Here is a 27,533-nt window from a genome sequence, read left to right as displayed (position 1 = left end):
TCCAACAAAGAACAAAAATTCGAGACCAATATCATTAATGAATATCAATGCAAAAATATTCAATAAGGTCTTAGCTAACAGAATTCAACAACACATGAAAAAAATTGTACAACATCATCAAGCTGTTTTTTTCCAGGGTTGCAGGGTTGGTTCAACATACCCAAATCTATAAATATAATATATCACATAAATAAAATAAAAATCAAGGATCATGATTCTCTCAATTGATACAGAAAAAGCTTTTGATAATATCCAGCATCCTTTCATGATCAGAACACTTAAGACAATAGGCATAGATGGGACATTTCTTAAATTGATACTGGATATCTATGGCAAACGCATAACCAACGTCATATTGAATGCAGTAAAATTGAAAATATTTCCACTCAGATCAGGAACTAGGTAAGGATGCCCAGTGTCCACTGCTATTCAACATAGTAATGGAAGTCTTAGCCATTGCAATCAGGCAAGAGAAGGCAATCCAAGGTATCCCAATAGGGCCAGAGAAGATCAAACATTCACTCTTCCCTGATGATATGATCCTATACCTGGAAAATCCCAGGGACTCAACTACAAAACTCTTAGAAATCATCAAGGGATACAACAGTGGCTCAGGATACAAAATCAATACTTACAAATCAGTAGCTTTTATACATGCCAACAATAGTCAAGTTGAAAATATAGTCAAGTCTATTCCTTTTACAGTAGTGCCAAAGATGATGAAATATCTGGGAATTTACCTAACAAAGGATGTGAAAGAGCATTATGAAACTCTGGGAAAAGAAACAGCTAAAGATGTTAACAAATGGAAAAACCTAACATGCTTATGGCTGGGAAGAATCAACATTATTGAAATGTGCATACCTCACAAAGCAGTCTACAGATTTAATGCAATCCCTTAAAGCACCATTGTCACACTTTAAAGAACTTGAAAAAATAGTGCTTCATTTTATATGGAATCAGAAAAAAGCTCGAATAGCCAATACAATACTCAGAAATAAAAACAAATCAGGAGGTATCACATTACCAGACTTCAAGGTAGACTGTAAATCTCTAGTGATCAAAATAGAATGGTACTGGCACAAAAACCAAGAGGTAGATTTATGGAACAGAATATTGAACTAAGAGATGAACCCAGCTACTTATCATCATTTGATCTTTGATAAGTCTATCAAAAACATTCAGTGGGGGAAAGACACCCTATTTAACAAATGGTAGTGGGTGAACTGGCTGGTGAACTGTAGAAGACTGAAACTGGACCCCCACCTTTCATCATTAACAAAATTTGATTCTTACTGGATAAAAGATTTAAACTTAAGACATGAAACTATAAAAATACAAGAAGAAAGTGCAGGGAAGACACTCGAAGACATCGGCCTGGGATAGTATTTTATGAGGAAGACCCCCCAGGCAACTGAAGCAACACTCAAAATCCATTACTGGGATCTGATCAAACTAAAAAGCTATTGCAGAGCCAAGAACACAGTAAGTAAAGCAAACAGACAACCTGCAGAATGGGAGGAGATTTTTGCAGGTTATGCTTCCAACGAAGGTCTGATAACTAGAATCCACACAGAACTCAAACTAATCAATAAGAACAAAAAACTCCATGTCTATGGGGGCAAGAGATTTGAACAGAAAATTCTCTGATGAAGACAGGCACATGGCCTACAAACACATGAAAAAATTCTCAACATCCTTAATCATCAGAGAAATGCAAATCAAAACCACTTTGACATACCATCTAACTCCAGTAAGATTACCACACATCAAAAAATCCCAAACTACACATTTGGCATGGCTGTGGAGAGAAGGGAACACTTCTAAACTGCTGGTGGGAATGCAAGCTAATAAGGCCTTTTTGGAAAAAAGTTTGGAGAATACTCAAGGAAGGAAATGCAGATCTATCATTTGATCCTGAAATTCCTCTACTAGGTATATACCCAGATGAACAAAAATCACTTAACAACAAAGACATTTGCACCAGAATGTTTATTGCAGCCCAATTCATAATTGCCAAGACATGGAAACAGCCCAAGTGCCCATCGACCCATGAATGAATTAACAAACTGTGGTATATGTACACCATGGAATACTATGCAACCATAAAAGATGGAGACTTTACATCTTTTATTTTTACCTGGATGAAGCTGGAACATATTCTTCTTAGTAAAGTGTCTCAAGATGGGAAAAAAAGTATCCAATATACTCAATACTACTATGAAATCAGTATATAATCACCAATCATACGAATGGTAAAACATATAGTTCAGAAAATAGAAGGGAAGAGGAGACAGAGGGGAGGGAGGCAGGCAGAGGGAGGATATTTGGGGGAATCCCACCTAATGTGCATGATGCAATGGTACATTTCAAAACTATTAAGAAAAGAGTATAATTGTGATGGATGTGTTAATCAGTTCCATGTAAGCATTTCACATTGTATATCAAATCACTACCCTGAATCACATAAATGCATCAGTGTACACAGAAATGATTTAATAAAAAAAAGTAAAAAACAAACAAAAAAGATTAACCGCACCCCCCCCCTGCAAAAAAAGAAGTCTCTAACAATAAACAAGATACCAGTTTGACTAAAGACTGCCATATTCATCACACCTATAAGGTTTCTCTCCAGGATGAATTCTCCAATGATTTGCAAGGTGTGAATTCTGACTGAACACTTTCCCCTATTTACTACATTTACAAGGTTTCTCATCAGTATGAATTATTAGATGTCATGCAAGGTGTGAGTTATGACTTAAGACCTTGTCACATTCTTTACATTTGTAAAGTTTCTTTCAGGGATGTCCTAGGGATGACTTGCTACTGAACATTTTGCCACATTCATTACATTTTTAAGGTTTTTCTCCAGTATGAATTCTCTGATGTTTTGTAAGATGTGACTTGTGATTAAATACCTTTCCACATTCCTTACATTTGTAAGGCTTCTCTCCAGTATGAATCCTCCAGTGCATTTGTAGGGATGATTTCTGAGTGAACATTTTGCCACATTCGTTACATTTGTAAGGTTTTTCTCCTGTGTGAATTCTCCGATGTTCTGCAAGGTGTGAAACACGATGAAATACCTTTCCACATTCATTACATTTGTAAGGTCTCTCTCTAGTATGAATTTTCCAATGTTGTCCAAGGATTGAACTTGTACGGAATACCTTTCCACATTCATTACATTTGTAAGGTTTCTCTCCTGTATGAATTCTCCGATGCTGTGCAAGGATTGAACTTACACGGAATAGCTTTCCACATTCATTACATTTGTAAGGTTTCTCTCCAGTGTGGATTCTCTGATGCTGTGCATGGGCTGAACTTTCACGGAATAGCTTTCCACATTCATTACATTTGTAAGGTTTCTCTCCAGTGTGGATTCTCTGATGCCGGGCAAGCTGTGAAATGTAATTGAAGACCTTGCCACATTCATTACACTTGTGAGTTTTCTTTACAGCATGGACTCTCTGATAACTTCTAAGGCTTGATTTTTTATTGAAAATTTTAGCACATATATCAGATTTAAATCGATTTTCTTCCTCATGCATTATTTGATGAATGGTGATATGTGTGCCTTGATTAAAGGCTTTGTCCCACTCAGTACATCTGTAATGGTCTGTCACTATGTGTGGTTTGTCTCTTTGTGGGAATAATGAATCCATAAGATCATACTCACGTTCACGAGAAAAGGGGGGTTTCATAGTAGAAGTAATTCTGTGGGGTGGGGAAACCAAGAAATCACTGTTGATAGACAGATCCATGGGATTACATTCATAAATTTTCTCCTCAATCTTAAATACCTGCAGTTCTGGGAGATCTGACTGGGTGTTGAATCCCAGCTGATTATTAACAATCTTGTTTCGCGAATTCTTCCTATCATGCTCATCTCTCCTACCAGTGAGATTTCCTTGAGGGGTCATACGGACTCCACTGCAATGTCTTTCATCATCTCCCCACTGACATGCAAGGTTATGTATATTCTTCTGAACTTCCCTAAAGCAAAAGCCTTCAATGTCATGGTTTTCTTTCCTTTCCAACATTGCTCTGGGGGATATTTCTTCTATATTACTGCTCTCTGTAGGTGGCAATTCATTTATCACACATATAGAAGAGATACCTACAAGATAGAAAGAAACACAGACTTTTGATGAATTACACTGGTCATTAAACACCTCCTATTGAAATATATAACATTATACCAAAAGTAGCATAGGCACAGCACACAGAGTTGCAAAACATGTGATTTCTTGACTATTAGGAAAACTCTTTATTTATTTTTTTTGTAGAGACAGAGTCTCACCGTATCGCCCTTGGGTAGAGTGCCGTGGCGTCACATGGCTCACAGCAACCTCTAACTCTTGGGCTTACGCGATTCTCTTGCCTCAGCCTCCCAAGTAGCTGGGACTACAGGCGCCTGCCACAACACCCGGCTATTTTTTTGTTGCAGTTTGGCCGGGGTTGGGTTTGAACCCACCACCCTTGACATATGGGGCCGGCGCCCTACTCACTGAGCCACAGGTGCCGCCCTAACTCTCTATTTTATTTATTTATTTATTTTAAATGAAGAAAAGGTGATTACATGTAATTCAAGAGTAGGCAGGGAAGGCTAGCATAAAACAACCTATTAGCAAAACACCTCACAAAAGCCCATGTTAACCCAGAAGGGAAAGTAATTTTACCCTGCAGGCAAAGCACTGCAATGGGCTCAAAGCATGTGGGTGTTCAGTGATTGAAGGGAATGATGTACGTGTACTTGGAAAATGTATGAAGTAGGGTCACAGAAAATATTTCTTGGAATGAACTGAGAAATACGATCTTATACATAATTCAGGTAACTATGATTTGAACATTCATGTTGGTCAAAGTTCATATGCTGAGGTCCTATTCTGAATTCAGCAGTCTTTACAAACACCATGCAGTATTCTTATCCATCAACCAGCACGAAGAGGTTGTTAGAGGAACCAAGATACAAATTACGTTTCATGTAAAATCAGCAGGTCCACAGCATTTATGCATCTAATGCCAATTTACACATTAAATGAGAAAAACAGGAGCTGACCCAGGGTCTGCAGGCTCATACCTGTTCTTAGGAGCAACTGCTATTCCAAGGAGCACCAGAAACAACAAGGCATAAGAAACACAAGAGCATAGGAAGAAACAGTTCGAGAGACACAGAAGGTCTTGGCTGTGTTGCCCGCTGGGTTACTCAGTCATCCTTCATGGACGTGGTGTGTGAGTCATCACCCAGGGCATATCCTGATTTAGGCACCAGTACAAATAACAATTTAGGCAGTGTTCTGCAACAGTTTGCTAATGTTAAGCAACTAGGTTTACATGGTGAGAGTAGTATTGGCAGGAAGGGGTCTTGTGGAAATTGGTGTGGTCAGGAATATAATAAGTAATATGCTAAAACCCCACTGTGCTTAGTAAAATACTAAATACATAATATGTCTTTACATGGGTATGCAGACACAGACATTATACTTACAGATCTATGGAAATGAAAATATACCATGTCATTTAAAATTCTGACTGTGGCAGGAAGGAAAAGTGATTTAGCAACCAAAACTACCCCATTCTCAACTATGAGACTAAAGCTGTGGTAGTGAGGCTAAAATGGAAGAGATTGGAAGGAGACATGGTTTGATGATGTGGGAAGAAATTAGGTTTGTAAGTATTACAATGTTTACTATGAAATTAAATTTATCACATTGAATGACCTTTGAATTCTATTTCTAGCATATATTCAAAAAATTCTACATATAGATTATAGAGGACTGTCTATGGCCATACCACCCTGAATGTGTCCAATCTTCTCTCATCTCAGAAGCTAAGGTGCTTCAGGCCTGGTTGGTACTTGGGTGGGAGATTCCGGGAAATCATATGCAGGTATGCTCTCAGTGGGACCCAAAAGGAAATACCTAGATATGGCCATGGAGAAGAAAGGGATCATCTCAATTATATTCACAATGACACAAAATGTTGTTATCAAGGGTACAGCCATGCAGTCAAATCCTGGGTACAGAATCATAATCCAGTGGCTGGTCAGGTAGAGGTATATTTGAAAAAACAAAGCGAGGAGGCTATTACTCAAATCTGCATTAGTCTGGGCCTTGTTTCCCACACCTATAATCCTAGGAGTCTGGGATGCTAAGGTGGGTGGATTGCTTGAGCCCAGGAGTGTAGAGCACCCCGAGCAAGAGTGAAACACTGTCTATACTATGAATAGAACAATTATCGAAGCATTGTGGTGGGCACCTGTAGTCCTAGTGACTCAGGAGGCTGAGCAAGAGGATCCCCTTGAGCCTCAGAGTTTGAGGTTGCTATGAGCTATGACTCCAGGACACTATCCTTGACACCTTTCTCCACTCATAAAAATTGATTTTAGATGGATAAAGGGTGACAGAGTGGGATTCTGTATCAAGAAAAGAGAGGAAAAAAAAAATCTGCCCTTGATAACATGAGTGAAATTAAATAACAACTTCACTAACTAAAATATTTATCTATTTAATTTTTTTTGTTTGAGACAGTGTCACTCTGTAGCCCTCGGTAGTGTCCCGGTGTCACAGACATTCATGCCTGTAGGGAGACACAGTGTTACCAAAATATAGTACAAAATCCCACGATGGAAAAAAAATTTTTTTTTTTTTTTTTGTTTTGGCCGGGGCTGGGTTTGAACCCACCACCTCCGGCATATGGGACCGGCGCCCTACTCCTTGAGCCACAGGCACCGCCCAAAAAAATTTTTTTTTTAAATTTATTTCAGAATATTACAGAGGTACATACATTTTAATTATACAGTTTATGTATATATAAAACATATATATATATATATATATATTTTTTTTTTTTTTCTTTTTTTGAGACAGAGTTTCATGCCATTTCCCTGGGTAGAGTGCCATGGCATCATCATACCTCCTAACAACCTCCAACTATTGGGCTCCAGGTATACTCCTGCCTTAGTTTTTCTATTTTTTTTTTTTTTTTATTGTTGGGGAGTCATTGAGGGTACAATAAGCCAGGTTACACTGATCGCAATTGTTAGGTAAAGTCCCTCTTGCAATAGTTTTTCTATTTTTAATAGACATGGGGTCTTGCTCTTCCTCAAGCTGGTCTTGAATTCCGTAGCTCAAGCATCCACCTGCCTTGCCCTCCCAGAGTGCAAGGATGCCAGGTATGGGCCACCACGCCCAGCACTTATATATTTTCAATAAAAGTAATAAATATGCCCTTCATGTAGAAAGTGGCCCATGTACCCATCAAATGTAAATTTACTCATCCCACCCTCCACCTACTTGAATTCTGTTGAGTTCTGCTCCCATATGTACAAGTAAGTATTGCTCAAGTAGTTTCAATTTAATAGTGAGTACATGTGGTGTTTTTTTTTTTCATTCTTGTGATACTTCACTTAGGAATATGGCTTCTAATTCTATCCAGGTTGGTACAAAAGATTCTAGGTCACCATTTTTTTTTAATGGCTGAGTAGTATTCCATGGTGTACATATACCAGATTTATTAATCCTTTCACATATTGATGGGAATTTGAGTTGTGTCTGTATCTTTGCTATTGTTAATTGGGGAGCTATAAACATTTGAGTGCAAGTGTCGTCTTCTTTCTCTTTTTTTTGAAGCAGTCTCAGTATGCTGCCTTCAGTAGAGTACTGTGCTCACAGCTCACAGCAACCTCAAATCCTCAGGCTTAACCGTTTCTCTTGCCTCAGCCTCCCAAGTAACTGGGACAATAGGAGCCACCACAACACCTGGCTAATGAGTACAAGTGTCTTTAAGATAAAATGTCTCCACTGGGAAACTCTTCAAACAAGATAGCCCTGTGAATTACTTGACAAAAATGTAAACCAACTGTCTTAATGATGCTCAGTGAACTAAGAAATAACTGATAGCCAACTAAAAGAAATTAATAAAAAGATGTAGGGACAAAATGAGAATATGAGAAAAGAGTAAAAGTATAAAGAACATCCAATCAGAACGTCTGTAGGTGAATGAGTGCATTTATAAATACGCTGGAGTGTTTCCAAAGCAGATGATGTAGAAAAAAGGGAGAACTTGAAAACAAAATACAGCAAATTATTCACTTGAAATGCAAAGTGAAAACTGAGAAAAGAAAATAGCCTAATAGTTTTATGTGACATCAAATGAAGAATATACGTATTTTGAGAAACTTACAAAGAGAAGGAAGAGGATTTGAGAACTCATTTGAAGAAATAATTTCCACAACAGCCAAGATGAAAGGTTAATTAAGGACTCAACTCCCCATTTGAAGAAATAATTTCCACAACAGCCAAGATGAAAGGTTAATTAAGGACTCAACTCCCCTCACCATAGCCCCAAAGAAAATGAAATACTTGGGAATATACCTAACAAAGGAGGTGAAGGACCTCTGTAAAGAAAATTATGAAAGTCTAAGAAAGGAAATAGCAGAGGACATTAACAAATGGAAGAACATACCATGCTCATGGCTAGGAAGAATCAACATTGTTAAAATGTCTATACTTCCCAGAGCAGAATTTACCAATTCAATGCCATCCCTAATAAAATACCAACGTCCTACTTTCAAGACTTGGAAAAAATGATTCTGCATTTTGTATGGAACCAGAAAAAAACCCATATAGCTAAGGCAGTTCTTAGTAATAAAAACAAAGCTGAAGGTATCACCATGCCAGATTTTAGGCTGTATTACAAGGCCATATTGGACAAGACAGTATGGTACTGGCGCAAAAATAGAGACACAGACATTTGGAATCAAATAAAAAACCAGGAAATGAAACCAACAACTTACAGCCACCTAATCTTCGATAAACCAAACAAGAGTGTCCACTGGGGGAAAGACTCCCTAGTCAATAAATGGTGCTGGGAGAACTGGATATACATATGTAAAAGACTAAAACTGGACCCACACCTTTCTCCACTCATAAAAATTGATTTTAGATGGATAAAGGACTTAAATTTAAGGCATGAAACGATAAAAATCCTCAAAAAAGAATAGAAAAAACAATGGAAGATTTTGGCCTGGGGAAAGACTTTATGAGGAAGACTGCCATGGCAATAGCAACAACGGCAATAATAAACAAATGGGATTTAATTAAACTGAAAAGCTTCTGTACAGCCAAGGAGACAACAACCAAGCAAATAGACAACCTACCCAATGGGAAAGAATATTTGCATATTTTGAATCAGACAAAAGCTTAATAACCAGGATCTATACAGAACTTCAATTAATCCACAAGAAAAATACCAACAATCCCATACATCAATGGGGAAGAGAGATGAATAGAATCTTCTCTAAAGAAGACAGGTGAATGGCTAGCAAACACATGAAAAAAATGCTCATCATCCCTAATTATTAGAGAAATGCAAATTAAACCCACCCTGAGATATCATCTAACCCCAGCAAAAATGGCCTATATCACAAAATCTCAAAACCGCAGATGCTGGTGCGGATGTGGACAGAAAGGAACAGTTTTACACTGCTGGTGGGACTGCAAACTAATACAACCTTTTTGGAAGGAAGTATGAAGAAACCTCAAAGAACTCAGCCGAGACCTCCCATTTGATCCTGCAATCCAATTACTGGGCATCTATCCAGAAGGAAAAAAACCCTTTTATTATAAAAACACTTGTACTAGGCTGTTTATCGCAGCCCAATTTGCAATCACTAAAATGTGGAAACAGCCTAAATGTCCTTCAACCCAGGAATCGATCGGCAAGCTGTGGTATATGTACACCATGAAATATTATCCCAGCCATTAAAAAAAATGGAGATTTTGCAGCATTTGTACTAACCTGGATGGAGGTGGAACACATTATTCTTAGTGAAGCAACACAGGAATGGAGAAGTATGAATCCTATGTACTCAACTTTGATATGAGGACAATTAATGACAGGGTGAGGAGTGGGGGAAAGGGAGAGCAGACAGAGAGAGGAGGGAGGGGATAGGGGAAAAGAAAAGGAAAAAAAGAAAGAAATGAAAATAGTGACTAATTCTTACATAAATTGGATTTAATTTTGACCAAAGTACATTACTTAAACATGAATTTTTAATTCAACTTGTTAATATGTTGTTTAGGATATTGCATCCTCATTTACAAGTGAAATATGTTTGTAATTTCCCCTTTATAATAATATATTTTCTTCAATTTTAGTATCAGGTGTATCCAGATTAAGTAGAATGATTTTGAAGTATTTCTTCTTTGTCTATTATCTATAAGATTTGGCATGATCTGTTTTTTCAAATTATCTTTTACTTTTACTTATAAATATTAGTATTGAGACTTTGGGGAAAAACATAAGAAGTTAACTGATGACTCCATCAGTTAACCTCAAAGTCAAAGCATTCTATAATAGACATACTCTTACTTGACGATGTGAATGTTACTTTCTTTGCATTATTATTATTATTAGTGCTTAATATTTTGATGCAGCAATTGTCTGATTTCTTTTCTGAATGTATTTATCTTTGTTCGTTCTTTACGAGGTTTTTGTTTCTAGGCCTTATCTTAAACATAATTATTTTGTTAAATTTTAAGCCTTTTTAATTTTGTTAAGGCAAAAAGTGGAAACCTAATAAACACATGTATACGTAAAAAAAAAAAAAATTATTGCTACCTTGAAGCAATAATTTCCCAAACATCCCAAATTGAAGGAAAGAAATGCACATACCAGTTTAAGAAGCTCAACCATGTCCAACTTCATATAACCCAAAACACCCACATTTTCTTGTCTTTCTTTCTTTCTTTTTTTTTTTTTTTTAGAGTATTCAGAGTTTATTGATAGACATAAAAAAGCAGCAAGTTAAGACAAGGCTTAACAGTAGAGGGGTTGTGGAAATGGCTCACTGATCTTTCCTCAAATTTCTACTTGCTATCTATCTAAAGCTACCCTTTTCCAATGTGCCATTCTTTCTTTTTTTCTTTTACATTTTTTTAAAAAATTTATTGTTGGGGATTCATTGAGGGTAGAAGAAACCAGGTTGCACTGATTGCATTTGTTAGGTAAAGACCCTCTTACAATCGTGTCTTGCCCCCCAAAGGTGTGGCATACACCAATACCCACATTTTCTAAAAAGAAATTATTACGCCCAGCCAGGTGGCTCACACCTGCAATCCTAATCCTGGCACTCTGGGAGGCCAAGACAGGTAGATTGCCTGTGCTCAGGCAAGAGCAAGACCCTGTTTCTACTAAAAGGCATTGTGGTGGGCACCTATACTTCAAGCTACATGAGAGGCTCATGCAAGAAAAACCTCTGAGCTCTAGGGTTTGAAGTTGCTGTGAGCTATGATGTCATAGCCCTCTAGCAAGGACAACAAAGTGAGACTCTGTCTCAAAAAAAAAGAAAATAAAAATATATAAATAGAAAGGAATTATGAAAGGCAATAAGAAAGAGAACATTGTATATGTAGCAAGAGGAAAGATGGCTTGTTACCCGTAGCTCAGTGAATAGGGCGCCAGTGACATACACCAAGGGTGGTGGGGTAGAGCCCAACCTGAGCCTGCTGAACAATGACAACTGGAACCAAAAAAAATAGCTGAGTGTTGTGGCGGGTGCCTGTAGTCTCAGCTACTTGGGAAGCTGAGGCAAAAGAATCACTTAAGCCCAGGAGTTTGAGGTTACTGTGAGCTGTGATGCAAAGGCACTCTACCGAGGGCAACATAACGAGACTCTGTCTGAAAAAAAAAAGAGAAAACAGACTTGTGATATACAAGGGAACTTTGTGTATGATTATTTGCATTTCTGAGCAGAAACCTTTAATTCAAGAAAGCAATGGGATGGTATGTATAAACTGATTAATGATGAGAGAGTTTATTAGCGTTCTATGCTTGTCTTCCCAGAAATATTAACAAGTCTATGAAGTTAAACAAAAAAAGGCAGAGATAGTAACTCCAACCCACAAAGAAAGTTTTCCAGTAAATGTAAATAAATGGACAGATACAAAGACTTTCATATTATACTCTTTTTAAAAACTTCACATTATTTCCCCTAACATTAATAAGAAAAAAGCCAGAAAAATACTATGTGTGTATATATACCTTAATGGACACACAACATATATAGAAGGAATTCTGACATTCCTAACATAGTGAACATGCAACAAAGGAGTTCTTGCAAGGCATGGAAATTAAGTTATCAGTTTTATCAATTACATTATAACTTTAAGATGCTTAACATACTTCCTCCAAAATGTCTACAAGATATACACAAAAATAAATGAAAAGGGAGCAAACACACGTCTCTAGGAGAGTAACAAGATAGAAAAGAAGGCAGTGAGTGAAAAATGAAGAATAAAAAAACCTACAGGAAACACAGATAGTAGGCAATAAAAATGCAAAACTACAACATTCTCCTTCACTAATACCTGAATTGTTAGTGCCTAACTCAGCAGTTGGAAGACACAGATTGGCTAAATAAACAGGCTCCAACTACATGTTTTCCAAAGTATACTTGCCTTAGCTCTAAGGACATACATAGGCTGAAATTGAAAACATGCAACAAGATAATTTCACACTCTGAAAGGCCAAGGTAGGGAGATGGCTTGAGCTGAGAAGTTTGAGACCAGACTGAGCAAGAACAAGATCCCATCTCTACAAAAAAAAAAAAAAAATTAGAACATCTAGATGGGCATCATGCTATGCACATGTAGTCCCAACTACTTGGGAGGTTGAGGTAGGAGAATTACTTCAGCCCAGAATTTAAGGTTGGCATCAGCCTAGCTGATTGTCTGTCTGAAACAAACAAAACACACCTACACACTATAGCAGTAACAGAGAAAGAAAATATGAGTGGTAGTTACAGGAGGAATGGAAGGGACATTTTCTAAGGGCAAAAACTGTGGTTAAGAAAGAGGCAAACAAAGGCAGCGCCTGTGGATCAAAAGAGTAAGGCGCTGGCCCCATATGCCGGAGGTGGCGGGTTCAAACCCAGCCCCGGTCAAAAACTGCAAAAAAAAAAAAAGAAAAAAGAAAGAGGCAACCAAAAGAAAAGATTATTTCCCTGGAGCTCAGAGAGAAAACAAAAACAAAACAAACAAACAAACAAAAAAAAAAAATGGATGCAACTTCCAAAACTCCCAAAATGATACAGAAAATACAGGTGATATAAACAAAAGCAGAGAAGGTCATGAAGTATATAAGAAATGTGGGGCGGCGCCTGTGGCTCAGTGAGTAGGGCGCTGGCCCCATATACCAAGGGTGGCGGGTTCAAACCCAGCCCCAGCCAAACTGCAACAAAAAAATAGCCAGGCGCTATGGCGGGCGCCTGTAGTCCCAGCTGCTTAGGAGGCTGAGGCAAGAGAATCACGTAAGCCCAAGAGTTAGAGGTTGCTGTGAGCTGTGTGACGCTACGACACTCTACCGAGGGCGGTACAGTGAGACTCTGTCTCTACAAAAAAAAAAAAAAAAGAAATGTGGTAAGATTCCAATAAATGGCTTGGCACCTGTAGCTCAGAGGCTAAGGTAGGGCCTCATACACCAGGGCAGGTGAGTTGGAACCTGGCCTGGGGCCTGCCAAACAACAGAAAAATAGCTGGGCCCTAGAGCAGGTGCCCATAGTGCTCTAAGGTAAGAGAATCGTTTAAGCCCAAGAGTTTGAGGTTACTGTGAGCTGTGACGCCACAGCAGTCTATAGAGGTTGACATAGTAAGACCATGTCAAAAAAAAAAAAAAAAAGCCAATAAACAATTTAGATACTCAAATATTAATTTAGTATACCAAAGCAGACATGATGAATCTGGACAAAATAGTAGAATTTGACATTTGTTCCAAGAGAGAAAAAATAAAATGAAAACAATATCCACAAATTATGTTTAGGAAATTGAAAACACACTACTGAAAACTGAATGTGTCTTAAATAACAAATGTTGGCAAGTCAAGTTAATGGTATTTCTGGGATTAAGACAGTAATTTAACAAATAGATATGTGCCTGAAGTGCCAGCTACTTGAGAGGCTGAGGCAAGGGAAACACTTGAACCCAGGACTTTGAGGTTCGTGTGAGCAAGGCTGATGTCATGGTGCTCAAGCTTGGCAAGCAGACAGACTTTCTTTCAAAGAACAAAAAAAACAGGTGGGCACAGTAGTTTTCGCCTATAATCCTAGCACTCTGGGAGGTCTATGTGGGTCAAAACCTGAGCTGAGCAGAGCAGCCTTACTAACAGCAATACCCTGTCTCTACTAAAAATGGAAAAAGTAGCTCCGTGTTGCAGCGAGCACCTGCAGTCTCATGTACTTGGGAGACAGATGCAAGAGGATGGCTTGAGCCCAGGACTTTGAGGTTGCTGTCAGCTATTATATCACAGTGGTTGACCCAGGGTGACTGAAGGTGACGCTGTCTCAAAAAAAACAAAAAACCAGTAAATTAACAAGAAAAGCAAATTTTGAGATTATCAAAAAGTCCTATTTAAACACTGTAATCAATTCAGTGGACAAGAGCAAACTTTAATAGTAAGTTAATCAATTCAGTGGACAAGAGCAAACTTTAATAGTAAGTACTCAGTCAGATCAAACAGTTGTAAGGGAATAATTAGACATTATCTTTAGAAAGTTGTACAGTATCTGTAGATGTGAGATGAACTCCTGTCGAGCCATACCTTCTGCACTACAGAAGGAAATCTTCTAAAATACAACAGTAGGCTTGGTGCCTGTAACTCAAGTGGCTAAGGCGCCATCCATATACACCAGAGCTGGCGGGTTCGAATCCAGCCCAGGCCTGCCAAACAGTAACAACTGCAACCAAAAAATAGCTGGGCGTTGTGGCGGGCACCTGTACTCCCAGCTACTTAGGAGGCTGAGGCGAGAGAATTGCTTAAGCCCAAGAGTTTGAGGTTGCTGTGAGCTGTGATGCCATAGTACTCTACTGGGGGCAACAAAGTGAGACTCTGTCTCAAAAGAAAAAAAAGCCAACCTAGTCTCCTCTTACTCACACGAGGGAAATGTAGAGAAAGTAGAACTCAGGAAAGGCTGAAAGACCTTGTGAAAGAAGAAGTTCATGTATCGGTCTCCTCGCCAGATCCTAACAAAGAGCCTCTGATCACTTGGAATTTACTGAGTAACTGGAGTGTGATTTGTTCTAAGAAGGCAATTTTGCTGATCTCCTGGTCAGGGACTGCTTAAGAGAAAGACCAGGCCATAATGAGAAACCTGGAACATTAAAGCCGCAAATTCAATCCCCCGGGAAGGGGAGAGGGGCTAGAGACTGAGCTAATGTTGCTCCTGCCCACACGATGAAGTCTTTGTAAAAATCCCTCACCACAGGGCTCAGAGAGCCTCCGAATGCTGGGCACGTGGAGGTTCCTGGAGGGTGGTACCCACAGAAAGGCCATGAAGCTCCTCGGCCCTCTCCTCTGAGCCTTGTCCTGTGAATCTCTTCATCTGTTGTCTTATATCCTTTGAAAAATCCCTGACAATAAACCAGTAACCCTAAGTGCTTCCCTGAGTTCTGTGAGCCACTCTAACACATGCGTAGAACCAGAGGAGTCATGGGAACCTCGATTTGCCAGCAGGAAGGAGAGCTGACAATCCACTGCCTGCAATTAGTGACTGAAGTACACAGCAGTCTTGGGAACCCGACCCTTAACCTGTGGGATTTGCCTCTAGTTCCAGGTAAATAAGGTCACAACTAAATTGCATTACAGGACACCCAGATGGTGTGGGTCAGAAAATTGGTTGTGGGAGGTGAGAAATCCCCACACAGTTTGGGGACCAGAAGGGAGGCATTCTGTGACTACTGGTGTGTGAAAGGGGAAAAACAATGCTCTGGCTACTTCCTATCTCAGATACATATGAACAGACAGAGAGGGCGGCAGACAGCTTGTAAAGTTTCCTGACCCCAGATGCAAAGAAACAGCAGCCTGTGTTTGCTCACATCCTGATCAGGTCTTCCAAGTACAGGAAATAGGGGGGAACCTGAATAGGGCAAGGTGTCAGAGACAGACACCCCCTAAGGACCGAGAACTGAGCACCAGATGGAATCAAGTATAGAAAGACACACCATGGGGGAAAGAGACCCTTTGAAATAGCCCTCCATATGCCATAAATAGAGAAGGGAACCAAGATTTCACAGAAGCCAGATCACAGCGTGTTGTCCATCACAATAAAGACTTTGTCTCTGAGCTGCACAGCACCAATGAAGGGGAGAAAAAATAAACCATTACATGTGTAAAGAACAGAGAGACAAGTGGGGACAAACAATGGCTTCTGTTCAAAGCTCACAAGATTTAAACTTTTATTGTACTGTAGAACTCCTTGGTGTGAGGACAGATTCCCAAATACTGTTTAATGGTGCAACTTTCTCTCTGCCCATCTGAGCTCTTACCCGTTACAACCTTGATATGCCAATGGAAAAGGATGCAAATAATGTAACGGGGTTTATTCTGAAACAATTATGTGGGACTGTCACCTGCCTAAACAGCCACACCCAAGAAGCCTTGAGCAAGTGGTCTCCCCATGGCAGGGTTACAGTTTGATTTTACATGTCAGGAAGACAGGAAGGCATTGGACTGAAAAGGCTGGAAATCTCAAAGTGGACCACTACAGGTTATAGGTGGGTTTAGAAATTCTTTGATTTGTAATTGTTTAGGAAAATGGGAATCAGTTAAGAAAATTGATGACATGCAGGTGTGGTTTAAGCTTTGCCTTGCACAGCCTCAGCCTGTTAATGAGCCACAAAGAATATCTTTAAGAAGGGAAGAGGGAGCGTCTTAAGGAAGGTCTCACCTTCCTTCTCAGAACCAGAAACTCAACTTTAGGGTATTTCTGGGGTCATCTTGGCAAAGAGGGGGGGGTCCATTTCGTCAGCAGGGGGGACTTAAGATTTTACGTAGGCTAGGCATGCTGGCTCAGGTCTGTAATGCTAGCACTCTGAGAGACTGAGGTAGGTGGGTTGCGTGAGCTCAGGAGTTCCAGACCAGTTCCAGAGAGCCTCTCTCTACTACAGTGGTTCTCAACCTTCCTAATGCCACAACCCTTTAATAGTGTTCCTCTGAGTTGCAACCTACAGGTGAGAACCGCTGCTGTGGTGGGTGCCTGTAGTTTTAGCTCCTCAGGAGGTGCAGGCAGGAATGTCCCTTGAGACCAGGAGTTTGAGGTTGCTATGAGGTATGATGCCATGGCACTCTATGCAGGGCAACAGAGTAAGACTCTGTCTCTAACAACAACAAACAAATAAAAAAATAAATAAATGTTTTTCTTACACTTCACAGATACTTTCCCACCCATCTGGAGTTTTCTTTCTTTTTTTTTTGAGACAGAGTCTCACTTTGTTGCCCTTGGTAGAGTGCCATGGTGTCACAGCTCACAGCAATCTCTAACTCTTGGGCTTAAGTGATTCTCTTGCCTCCAGAGTAGCTGGGACTACAGGTACCCGCCACAATGCCCAGCTCTTTTTGTTGCAGTTGTCACTGCTATTTTAGCTGGCCGGGTCCAGGTTCAAACTGGCGAATCTTGGTATATGGGGCTGGCGCCTTACCCACTGAGCCACAGGTGCCGCCCATCTGGAGTTTTTGCTATTTCCACTTCACTCTCCTGAGTCCACAGCCTCTTCGTTGCTCCAACATGGAATTAATACTCAGGTTAAAAACAGAGATTCCTGCTGATATATATAAAAAATAAATGAACATCAAGTCTGGGTGCTCTTCCCAAATCCCAGCCACACATGAAGGTAGGAGGGAGGATGTTGCAGAGAGATTTCTCAAATTCATCCAAAAACGTCCACTTCCGAATGCTGAGGGAACACTGTGAGACGCCACTGTCCAGCGGACTTCCCAAAACTACTGAACCAACAGTACAGTGTAGAGAACAGAGAATTGGCTACTTAGGGCGGCGCCTGTGGCTCAAAAGAGTAGGGCGCCAGCCCCATATATCAGAGGTGGCAGGTTCAAACCCAGCCCCGGCCAAAAACTGAAGAAAAAAAAAAAAAAAGAATTGGCTATTTAAAAAGTCATGTGGTTTCCAGCATACCTCAGCCCTGGTATGGTGAAGGGGGCAGAAAACAAACAAAGGGACACGTAATGTCCAGCTGGCACATTATGAAGCTTTTCATTTCTGAATAAATACAGCTTCAATCTCAGTCAAGAACACAGGGGGTTCCAAGAGGCAATCAGGGAAAATAGAAAGGTATGCAAAGATAGATCCTAACTTCAGGAGAAAAGTAATCCTCACCCAGGGAGACCAGGTTCCTATAGTTCTCCAACATCACGTCCCTGTATAAAGTCCTCTGAGCAGGGTCCAGGCACGTCCATTCCTCCTGAGAGAATTCTATGGCCACATCTCTGAATGTCAAAAGCCTCTGAAATGAAAACACATTTTACCGAAGGGTTACGGGTAGTGTTCTTAATGTTTACACAAAAGAGAAGACAGAGGTGAAAGGATAGATTCATTCAGGGGTGTCTTCCTACAAATCCAAGTATAGTATTTCTGAGCACACTATGTCTCCCTCCTTGTGTTTTATTGTAGTCTTCCACAAAGGTTCTAATACTCTCTCAATGAGGTTATTTCTCATTCTTGTGGACCATTTAAGAAATTGACAAATAAAAAAAAAATGCAGGGCTATCTCTGTATGTGTGTTAGATACTATTTTTAACACAGAAAGTGATATTAAGTATCTAAATGAGCTAAAGGATGGGTGGTGACTTCAGAGTTAACAACATTCATGGTGCCTTTAAGGAAAGGCCAGAATCTAAAATCAGAGATGATGTCAGCAAGAGCAGTGTCTAAAGATTCTGAGTACTTCCCTGTGCTAGGTGTTATTCTAAATACCACATACCAACATAATAGCCCAGGAGAGAAAGCTCTGGTGCCATTTTACTGAGAACTGAGTCATGTATGGGTGTCTAATCTTTTTTTTTCCTGCCATACTTTGAAGAAGAAGAATTGTCTTGGGCCACCCATTGAATACACAAACACTAACAAAAGCTGATGAGGAAAGACAGGACTAGATGGATGAACCTCGAGGACTTTATGCTACAAAACTATACGAGGCACAAAAAGACAGTGTGGGATTCTGCTCCTATGGAATAGGTAACGTTAACTTCTTACAAAGACACCATGCAAGACGGCAGAGAAATGAAAAGTCAGAGGGGGAATTGGTATTGCTGGGGATATAGTTTCCCAGTATGAAAAAGTTCGAGGAACATGGAGTGGAATAATGTCAATATACCTAACATTGTTGAACTGTGAAGATGCAAAGCAACAAACTTTACTAAAGGACATCTCAAAGACATGATCAAGGACCACCCAACCCAATTCTCATCAGAACATGTGGACGTGTAAAGACCTCTGTGATGAGAGGTCCAGAGCCATTCAAAGACAAGGAAAATACTTGGGTGTCAATGAATCTGTGTCACGTCAAAGGAGAACAAACGTAATTGTGAAAAGAAGAAGAAAATGGAGGGATTTATCAAACTAAACACGAACCCCTTAGGACATTAAATACCTAAATTAAGATCTACATAATAATTCAAATTAGACAGAAACATAACCAAAAAGTTACAGAAAAAACTTTAGACTTCATGAAACAGTATTTTGTAATCATGCAAGGACTTGCAAAGAAAGATAAATGAAACAAACAAAGGCCCAAGAAAAACCAGGTGGCATTAGAAAAAACAGATTTCTATTTCACATTTCCAAAATGCATAATTTATAAAAGATACCAAGATATGTATAAAGAATATAAACCAAAGGATATGAAATAGATCCAAAAATACATGAATAGAAAATTGAGCAAAGTATGAAAATCCATTTTATAGGGTGGCACCTGTGGCTAAGTGGGTTGGGTGCCGGCCTCATATACCGAGGGTAGTGGGTTCAAACCCAGCCCTGGCCAAACTGCAACCAAAAAAATAGCCTGAAAATGTGGTGGGCGCCTGTAGTCTCAGCTACTAGGGAGGCTGAGGCAAAAGAATTGCCTAAGCCCAGGAGTTAGAGGTTGCTGTGAGCTAGGTGATGCCACAGCACTCTATTGAAGGCGATAAAATGAGACTCTGTCTCTAAAAAAAAAAAAAAAAAAAAGACAATCCATTTTATATATACACTTCCACAAAATAAAGAAAATTATGAACACTTACCACAAATTGAAAAATATTAACACAAAGGTTGGTAATTTTACTCATGGTTTCAAAAGTTTGAAGTACAAAAAGAACACAATAGCAGGTTTTGTTTAACGAGGGAAAAATCTCACCTGCTCTGGGTAGATTCTCTAGACACAGCTTCTGTAATCCTGCTCCACAGAGAGTGACAGTGCACCCAGATGTGGCCCCTATACAGTCCCTGCTGCCCCACAGCACTGACACCACAGGGGCCACATCCCCTCTCTAACTGATGTCCTTCCCAGGGCCCTGCCCTATGGAGCCTCTGCATAAGCTCAAGTCACTGGGTCGTGGGGAGAGGGACTGAGGGAAGGCAGGGCTGAGTGGCAGCAAACACATCAGGGTGGACGCTGCAGAGTCACAGATCAGCAAGTCCAGTGCCAGCATTTCAGAAAGGAGGGAGACTCAGAGGACCCAACGAGAACATCACTGTACCTGAGTAAGAGCCATTTCTGAATCCTTTTCTTTCCTCTTCTGGGCTTCTTCATGTAACTGGATTCTTTAGAGGCAATCCTGAATAAGAAAAATACTCTGCTTATTGTCTAGAATCAACACACTCCCTCCCTGTGACACAACCACTCACACAGGGAAGACCTCGTCCTGCGGAAAGGCAGGTCCTCTGTTGCCCACTGCACCGAGAGGGATGCAGGGACGATACGCTCCCACAGAAAGACAAACTGGTGATTCTCTGACCCCCTCATCTGAGTTCACCTCCCTCCTGGAGACGTCCCGCATACAGGGCAGCAGAGGAGAGCTGGGCTGCACTGAGCTTCCCCTCCAGGGCACAGCCCCAAACCTAAGACAGAGCACAGCCCCTCACCCTCTGTCATCACAGACTGACCTCAGCCCTCAGCAACGTGGGACACAGAATGGACACACCTGGTCACTGGGACCATTACTGAAGGTGGGTCCCCACCTGACAGTATGAATGGGAAGGGGACAGGAGAGGTATATTTGAAAAAACCCTTCACATTCTAATGTGATACCAGGCCTGAGCTCCCCTCAGAGGGGCAAGGCCAGGACCACTCCCACTACTATCTCTGCTCTACCCTTGGAGACTTGTCACCAGCGTCCTTACAACTAATGGCAAAGGACCCGACAGAAACATACAGCTCAACCAATATGGACTACCAGGGGCCTGGTGGGGGTGAAGAGGTGGCTGAAATATTAAATAGGGGACAGAAGTCCTCTGTGAGAAGGTGACATCAGAACAAAGAGGTAATGAAGGAAGGGTAGCCAACGGGCAGGAGAGTTCTAGAAAGACAGACATCCACCATTATGGCCCTGAAGTAGGAGCAATGTGGGGAAAAAAAAGAGGCCCATGTGACTGGAGCAGAGCCAGCGAGCAGGACACAAGCTGAGGAGGCCAGAGAGGTCCTGGGAGAGCAGAGCAGGGACAGCCCAGGCCCGCACACTTATATCTCCTGTGTCTCAAGAGAACTTTCAAAAGGATGTACTGTACTGTTTTTCTTTGCTTTGTACAAGAATGCACTGAACGTACTGTTGATGGTCATGAGTTAACTTGGGTTTTCATTCCAAATGTTCAACAATCACAAGGTTATCACGTGTTTGCACTTGCAATAGTTATGGCAATTTTTCAAACACAGGGTAATGGGGGATGTTGTAAAAGCTCTCGTGATTGTCACACGGGAATAATTACCAGTGACATGAGATTGCTTCTGGGTAAAATTACTTATCAACAATATTTTGGTCTTGTGTGGTGGCTCATGCCAGTAATCCTAGGACTCTGGGAGTATGAACAGGTAGAATGCTTGAGCTCAGGAGTTTGCAATCGTCCTCAGCAAGACTGAGACTCCCATAACTACTATAAATACAAAAACACTAGCCCAGCATCCTAGTGGGCTCTTGTAGTCCCAGCTACGTGGGAGGCTGAGGCAAGACAATCGCTTGAGCCCAAGAGTTTAACTTTATGATGCCACAGCTCTCTACCCAGGGCAACAGAGTAAAAAAAGGAAGGAAAAACAATGTGTTCAGATATAATTTCTTGGCCTGGTGCAGTGGCTCATCCCTATAATCCTAGCATTCTGGGAGGCCCAGGCAGGTGGATTCCTTGAGCTCAGGAGTTTGAGAATAGCCTTAGCAACAGTGAGATCCTACCTCAACTAAAAATACAGAAAATTGCCAGGTGTCACGGTGCGCATCTGTATTCCCAAGTACTAGGCTGAGACAAGAAGATGGCTTGATCCCAGGAGTTTGAGGTTGATGATTCTACAATACTCTAGCCCAGGACACGGAGCAAGATTTACCATGTCTCACATATTACAACACAGTATAAGAAAATTATTCCTTGGAGTCATGGTGTTTCCTTATGTCAAGACAGGTCAAGAGATATGTGGATGATATATTCCTGAGGCCACAGGTTCAAAACTTGCATTATTTAAGTACAACTCACATAGCGGTTACCATTTAAATATATGACAAGAAGTGGGCGGTGCTTGTGGCCCAAAGGAGTAGGGCGCTGGCTCCATAAGCCAGAATGCCAGAGGTGGCAGGTTCAAACCCAGCCCCGGCCAAAAACTGCAAAAAAAAAAAATATATATATATATATATATATGACAAGAAGTTCCATGAGCCCCAGGGAGCACAGGGCGTTCTGGTCTGAGACATGAGGACTGCAGGAGAACATGTTTCACAAAGCTCAGAAAATCCCCTTAGGACACAAGAAAGAAGAGTTGCCTGTTACATGGCCTGCCAGAGAGATGAAGACACAATGAGACACGGAATTCCAGAGTTCAGGGGAGAGAGTGAAAGGGGAAACAGAGACATGTCACAGGGGTTTAAACCATGACATGAGATAATAAGGAAAGGGAGGATGGGACAGAAATGACAAAAGATTCAAGGAGGAAATCCTGGGCCAGCCTGGTGCCTCACGCCTGTAATCCTAGCACTCTGGGAGGCCAAGGCAGGAAGATCCTTTGAGCTCAGGAGTTCCAGACCAGCCTGGGCAACAGTGAGGCCCTGTGTCTACTAAAATCAGAAAAACTACCCAGTGTCATGGGGGGCACCTCTACTCTCAGCTCGTGGGGAGGCTGAGGCAAGAGGATCTGTTGACCCAAGAGTTTGAGGTTGCTGTGAGCTATGATAATTCCAGGGCACTCTACCAGGTGACAGACATTCCACCTCAAAACATAAATATATAAATAAAAATAAAAATAAAAATTGATGAAGCCGTGCGGGGAGAATGCCAAGCCACCGTGAGACTCTGAGTGGGACTGGCAATGATGCAGAATCGCAGGGCCAGCAACACCCAAGAGCAGAGACAAGGCTATTCCTGTCACTACTGGGTAGAGGTTCCAGGCCCTCAGGGAGGATGGGTTGTTAGAAAATGTCTTCCCTTTAATATTTGAAAGAGGAAAAACTACTCATTCTGCACACAGAATATTTTACCTCCAGTCACTGATCTGTGTGTGGTTTCCCCCAGTGACCACTTCTTTGGGGGAATCCCAGCTGGGCGCCCCATAATCTAACTCAATTTTGTTAGTAATGACATGTGGATAGGGTCAGATCCCAAGCTTTGAGTCACCAAGACTGTCCCTTCACATGTGGATAAAAATCATGTTTTCTAACACCCCTCCCAGGTTTTCATTTATCTGTGAGAATGGCTCTTGCTCCTGTCTGTTCATGTATGTCCTCTGGAATATTCCTGTATCAAATGAGTCAACCTTTGGAAAATGTTCTTCTAAGTTTATAAACAGCTTTACGAAATTACAAAAATGGGAGCAACTAGTCATAAAACACATAATTTATAGCTGTTCAGTAATAAGTTCTGGTCCCTACTAGGGACCTGGGACTGGCATCTAATATGGGCAGCCTGGTGGGACTGAGCCTGACAACTGAAGATCTTATCCCATGTCCAGTTAGACAGTGTCATAACTCAGTTACCTTATGGACACCCAGTGGGTGTCTGATGGACAGCTCCATGCTGATGAGGAGTGACCCCCACATGTCAGTGACCAGAGGTGGTGTATTCTGTGTTGAGTACTCATATACTTCTTGATTATAAAAGTAGGAAAAACAGGGCAGCACCTGTGGCTCAGTGAGTGGGGCGTTGGCCCCATATGTTGAGGGTCACGGGTTTGAACCCGGCCCCAGCCAAACTGCAGCAAAAAATAGCCAGGCGTCTGTGGTCCCAGTTACTTAGGGAGGCTGAGGCAAGAGAATCGCCTATGCCCAAGAGCTGGAGGTTGCTGTGAGCTGTGATGCCATGGCACTCTACCAAGGGCGACAAAGTGAGATTCTGTCTTAAAAATAAATAAATAAATGAAGTAGGAAAAACACTTTGGTTTTTCTTCCTATCTCAGGAACTCTCACACTCCTTACCCCATCTTAGGAAAATGGAAGAGGGTAACCTACAATGGAAGGGGTTAACTCACTGCCCTCTGGCTGAATCTGGACTACACATGGAGGCTAGCTTGTGAGGCCAGGCATTATTTCATGCACCAGAATTATGGACAGGAGTTGTACAATTCTCAACTTCATCTCTAAATTTGCAACAAATGCTAAACTTATTAGATTACAAATAGGGGAAACAGTCTCACAACTTAATCATCACACACAATCACATCAAGACTCATCTAGGCTCAGGGCCCGTCTGTCTTCATTTCCTTGTGCTTCCCTCCCTCATTCTCCACAAACCTCATCCTCACCTTCTCTCCCCTGCTCTTGCTTCTCTCTTCTCCTATGTCTCCCCTGGGCTTCTGCTCCTCATTTGGTTGCCCTCTCTCCTGCTCTTTCTCCCCATCTTCCCTCTATTCCTTTTTCTTAGCTGTTCTGCTCCATTTGTGAAAGTTGTCACCTTTTGCAGCTCTTTCTCCCCAATCTTCTATCCCAATCTTGCATTTCTCCCTCTTTTTTCCCCATCTGCTCCCACTGTTACATTTCCTCTTCCCTGTTACACACCCTGTCTTCTCTCCCATCCAGCTTTGGTTCCTCCTCTGCTCCCCTTCTATGTGCCCCCTTCTGGTGTCCCAGGACCAGGCTGCTCTGTCTGCCCTGACTCCCAATCATTCCTGCCCTCCCAGGACTCGCTGTCTGAGACACCTCTCCATTTGCTGCCAGTTACCCTATGTTGGTTCTTCCTTCATCTGTCAGGACATCTAGGTTTTCTGAAAATTGCTTCAGGAACTTCCCCCTACCTCCCTCCTCCCCCAACCCCTGGTGTCCTTCCATTGATTGGTCAGAAGAACTCCAAAATCAGAGCAAGCATTGGCCATCCATTTTGAGCACAAGGCACTCTATCTTGGCTGTTCAGTGACCTCTGCTGAAACCCACCCCTTCAGGGACTCAGCCAGAAGGAAGGAGGAACTGTGGAACACAATGGCTCCAGGGGGACCAAACCTTAAACAGAATGGTCTCAGCAGGAAGCCAGCTGGAACCCTATATGGCCACAGTCACAACACCACCAAAGTAACACTTTCCCCCACCCAACCTACGGAAAACTTTTGAAAGGTAAGCCCTCTTGGTCTACCAAGATGGTGCCTACTGAGTCTCAGCCCGCCTTCACTGAGGCTCCAAATAAACTTTAGCTATTGTTCTACATCCACTTTGGCTCCACTGCTACCTTACACCTTAGGCTTTCACTCTTCAGTCTGTGCAAATCCCTTCCACGTCTTATAGTGGGCAGTATGCATGGTGTTCCAGGAAGTCCAGGCCCAATGAAGAGAGGGCCTAGTGGAGAGGGAAAGAACACCCAAACACCCTTAAAAGAGGAAGGGCTTTATTCAGGGGAGGAAGGGCTTTATTCAGGGGAGCAAAGGGTGACTAGAGTACAAAATGGCTTCACTCCCTGACCGGTTTCATCTTCTTTTTATCTCCATTCAAAAGTTCCAGCCCAAGTGTATTCTCATTGGTCAGTTTGAATAAGCTAGAGAAGCGGGCTGTGGCTTTTACAAACTTGGAAGCAAGTATTAATTTCCAGGTCCCAGGAAGTGAAGTGTCTTAAAATTCTTAAAGCTGGGCGGCGCCTGTGGCTCAGTGAGTAGGGCGCCGGCCCCATATGCCGAGGGTGGCGGGTTCAAACCCAGCCCCGGCCAAAATGCAACAGAAAAATAGCCGGGCGTTGTGGCGCGCGCCTGTAGTCCCAGCTGCTCGGGAGGCTGAGGCAAGAGAAATCGTGTAAGCCCAAGAGTTAGAGGTTGCTGTGAGCCGTGTGACGCCACGGCACTCTACCCGAGGGCGGTACAGTGAGACTCTGTCTCTACAAAAAAAAAAAAAAAATCTTAAAGCTGAGTCATCACGGGGAGGACCTTGCAGGTTTGTCCTTGAAGCCTACTTGAGAAGACCTCTGTTCTCATGGACCTCACTTTTAAAGGGTTTGTTTCCTCTCTCCCTCACTCTTAAGTTTTCCTATTTCCTCCCTCTTCCTCTCCGTCTCTGTTACTCCAAACATTCATCATAATAAATAGGAATAACATGCTCGCCTGAACAGCGCACAAGAATTACCTCTGAGAGGATATTTGGTGTCACGCGCCACTTAGAGGAACCGGTGACTGAGGACCGTCCCGGGGAGCTGACTCGCCCAGAACAAGGGCTGAGGGGACGGATTAGGGCAGAGGTGGGGTCTGCAGAACCCCCGGAACAGGGACGGGACCGGGCTCCCGGAGAGCGGGGCTGCGGCGCTGACCCCCCAGGGACACTCGGGCGAGGCCGGGGACCCGGAAGTGCGTGAACCCCCCTCCCGAGCGAGGATTTTAGGGGGCGCGGAGGGAGCGCAGGGGTCACTCAGGGGCGACACGGTGCAAAATGGGGTGTCTCCCATGCCTGTGGCAGAAAGACCGGAGCCAGGACCTGCCTCCGGGAGACTCAGTTCACAGGGAAGCGACCCGGGACGCTCACTGGGACGTGAATTTACTCGGAGTGGAAGGAACCGTGCGGGGATTTGAGGTCGCTACAGCCCCAAAATCCGGGTATAGAGGGGCTAGGGATTGAGAAACCAACTCGTGATCGCAAAAAGAGAAACTCACCAGGCCCGGGAACGCGTCCGTTCCAGTCAGAGGCTTCCGGGTCTGCGGCAACCTGCGCAGGTAGGAGAGGCGGGGGAGCCACTGGTTGCGGGCAGCACGGACACGGGGCGGGGTTTCAAGGGCAGGCACGTACTTGGGGCGGGCCGCAGGGGAGGGGCGGGCCGCAGGGGAGGGGCGGGTCTGGGCGGGGCCTACCATTAGGGCGTTCTGGTTCCCCAGGTGCCTAGTTTCGTGGGTTTATGGGAGAAAACGTAGGAAAAGGCAGGAGCTATTCAGAGGTCAGGGAACCGGAATCTAGCTGGGAACGTCCACGTCGCTGGTATTAAATCCAGGAACGTTCCTGCAATTAAAATTAAGTTCTGCAATCACATTAAATACTCCAGGGATGTCTGTCTAGGACAGGCAAAGTACAGTGTGAATTGCAACCCCCTCCTTGGGCTGAATGTGCAGTTTCAG

The 27,533-nt window shown here is 42.3% G+C and overlaps 1 pseudogene; it reads right to left on the bottom strand.

The window, feature by feature from the left end:
* Positions 1-1,974: 1,974 nt before the first annotated feature.
* On the bottom strand, positions 1,975-27,184 carry LOC128595864 (zinc finger protein 665-like; annotated as a pseudogene).
* Between the last annotated feature and the right edge of the window lie 349 nt (positions 27,185-27,533).

This window comes from Nycticebus coucang, chromosome 10 (genome assembly GCF_027406575.1).
Source record: "Nycticebus coucang isolate mNycCou1 chromosome 10, mNycCou1.pri, whole genome shotgun sequence".
NCBI lineage: Eukaryota > Metazoa > Chordata > Mammalia > Primates > Lorisidae > Nycticebus > Nycticebus coucang.
This window is presented reverse-complemented; position numbering and strand designations above follow the sequence as displayed.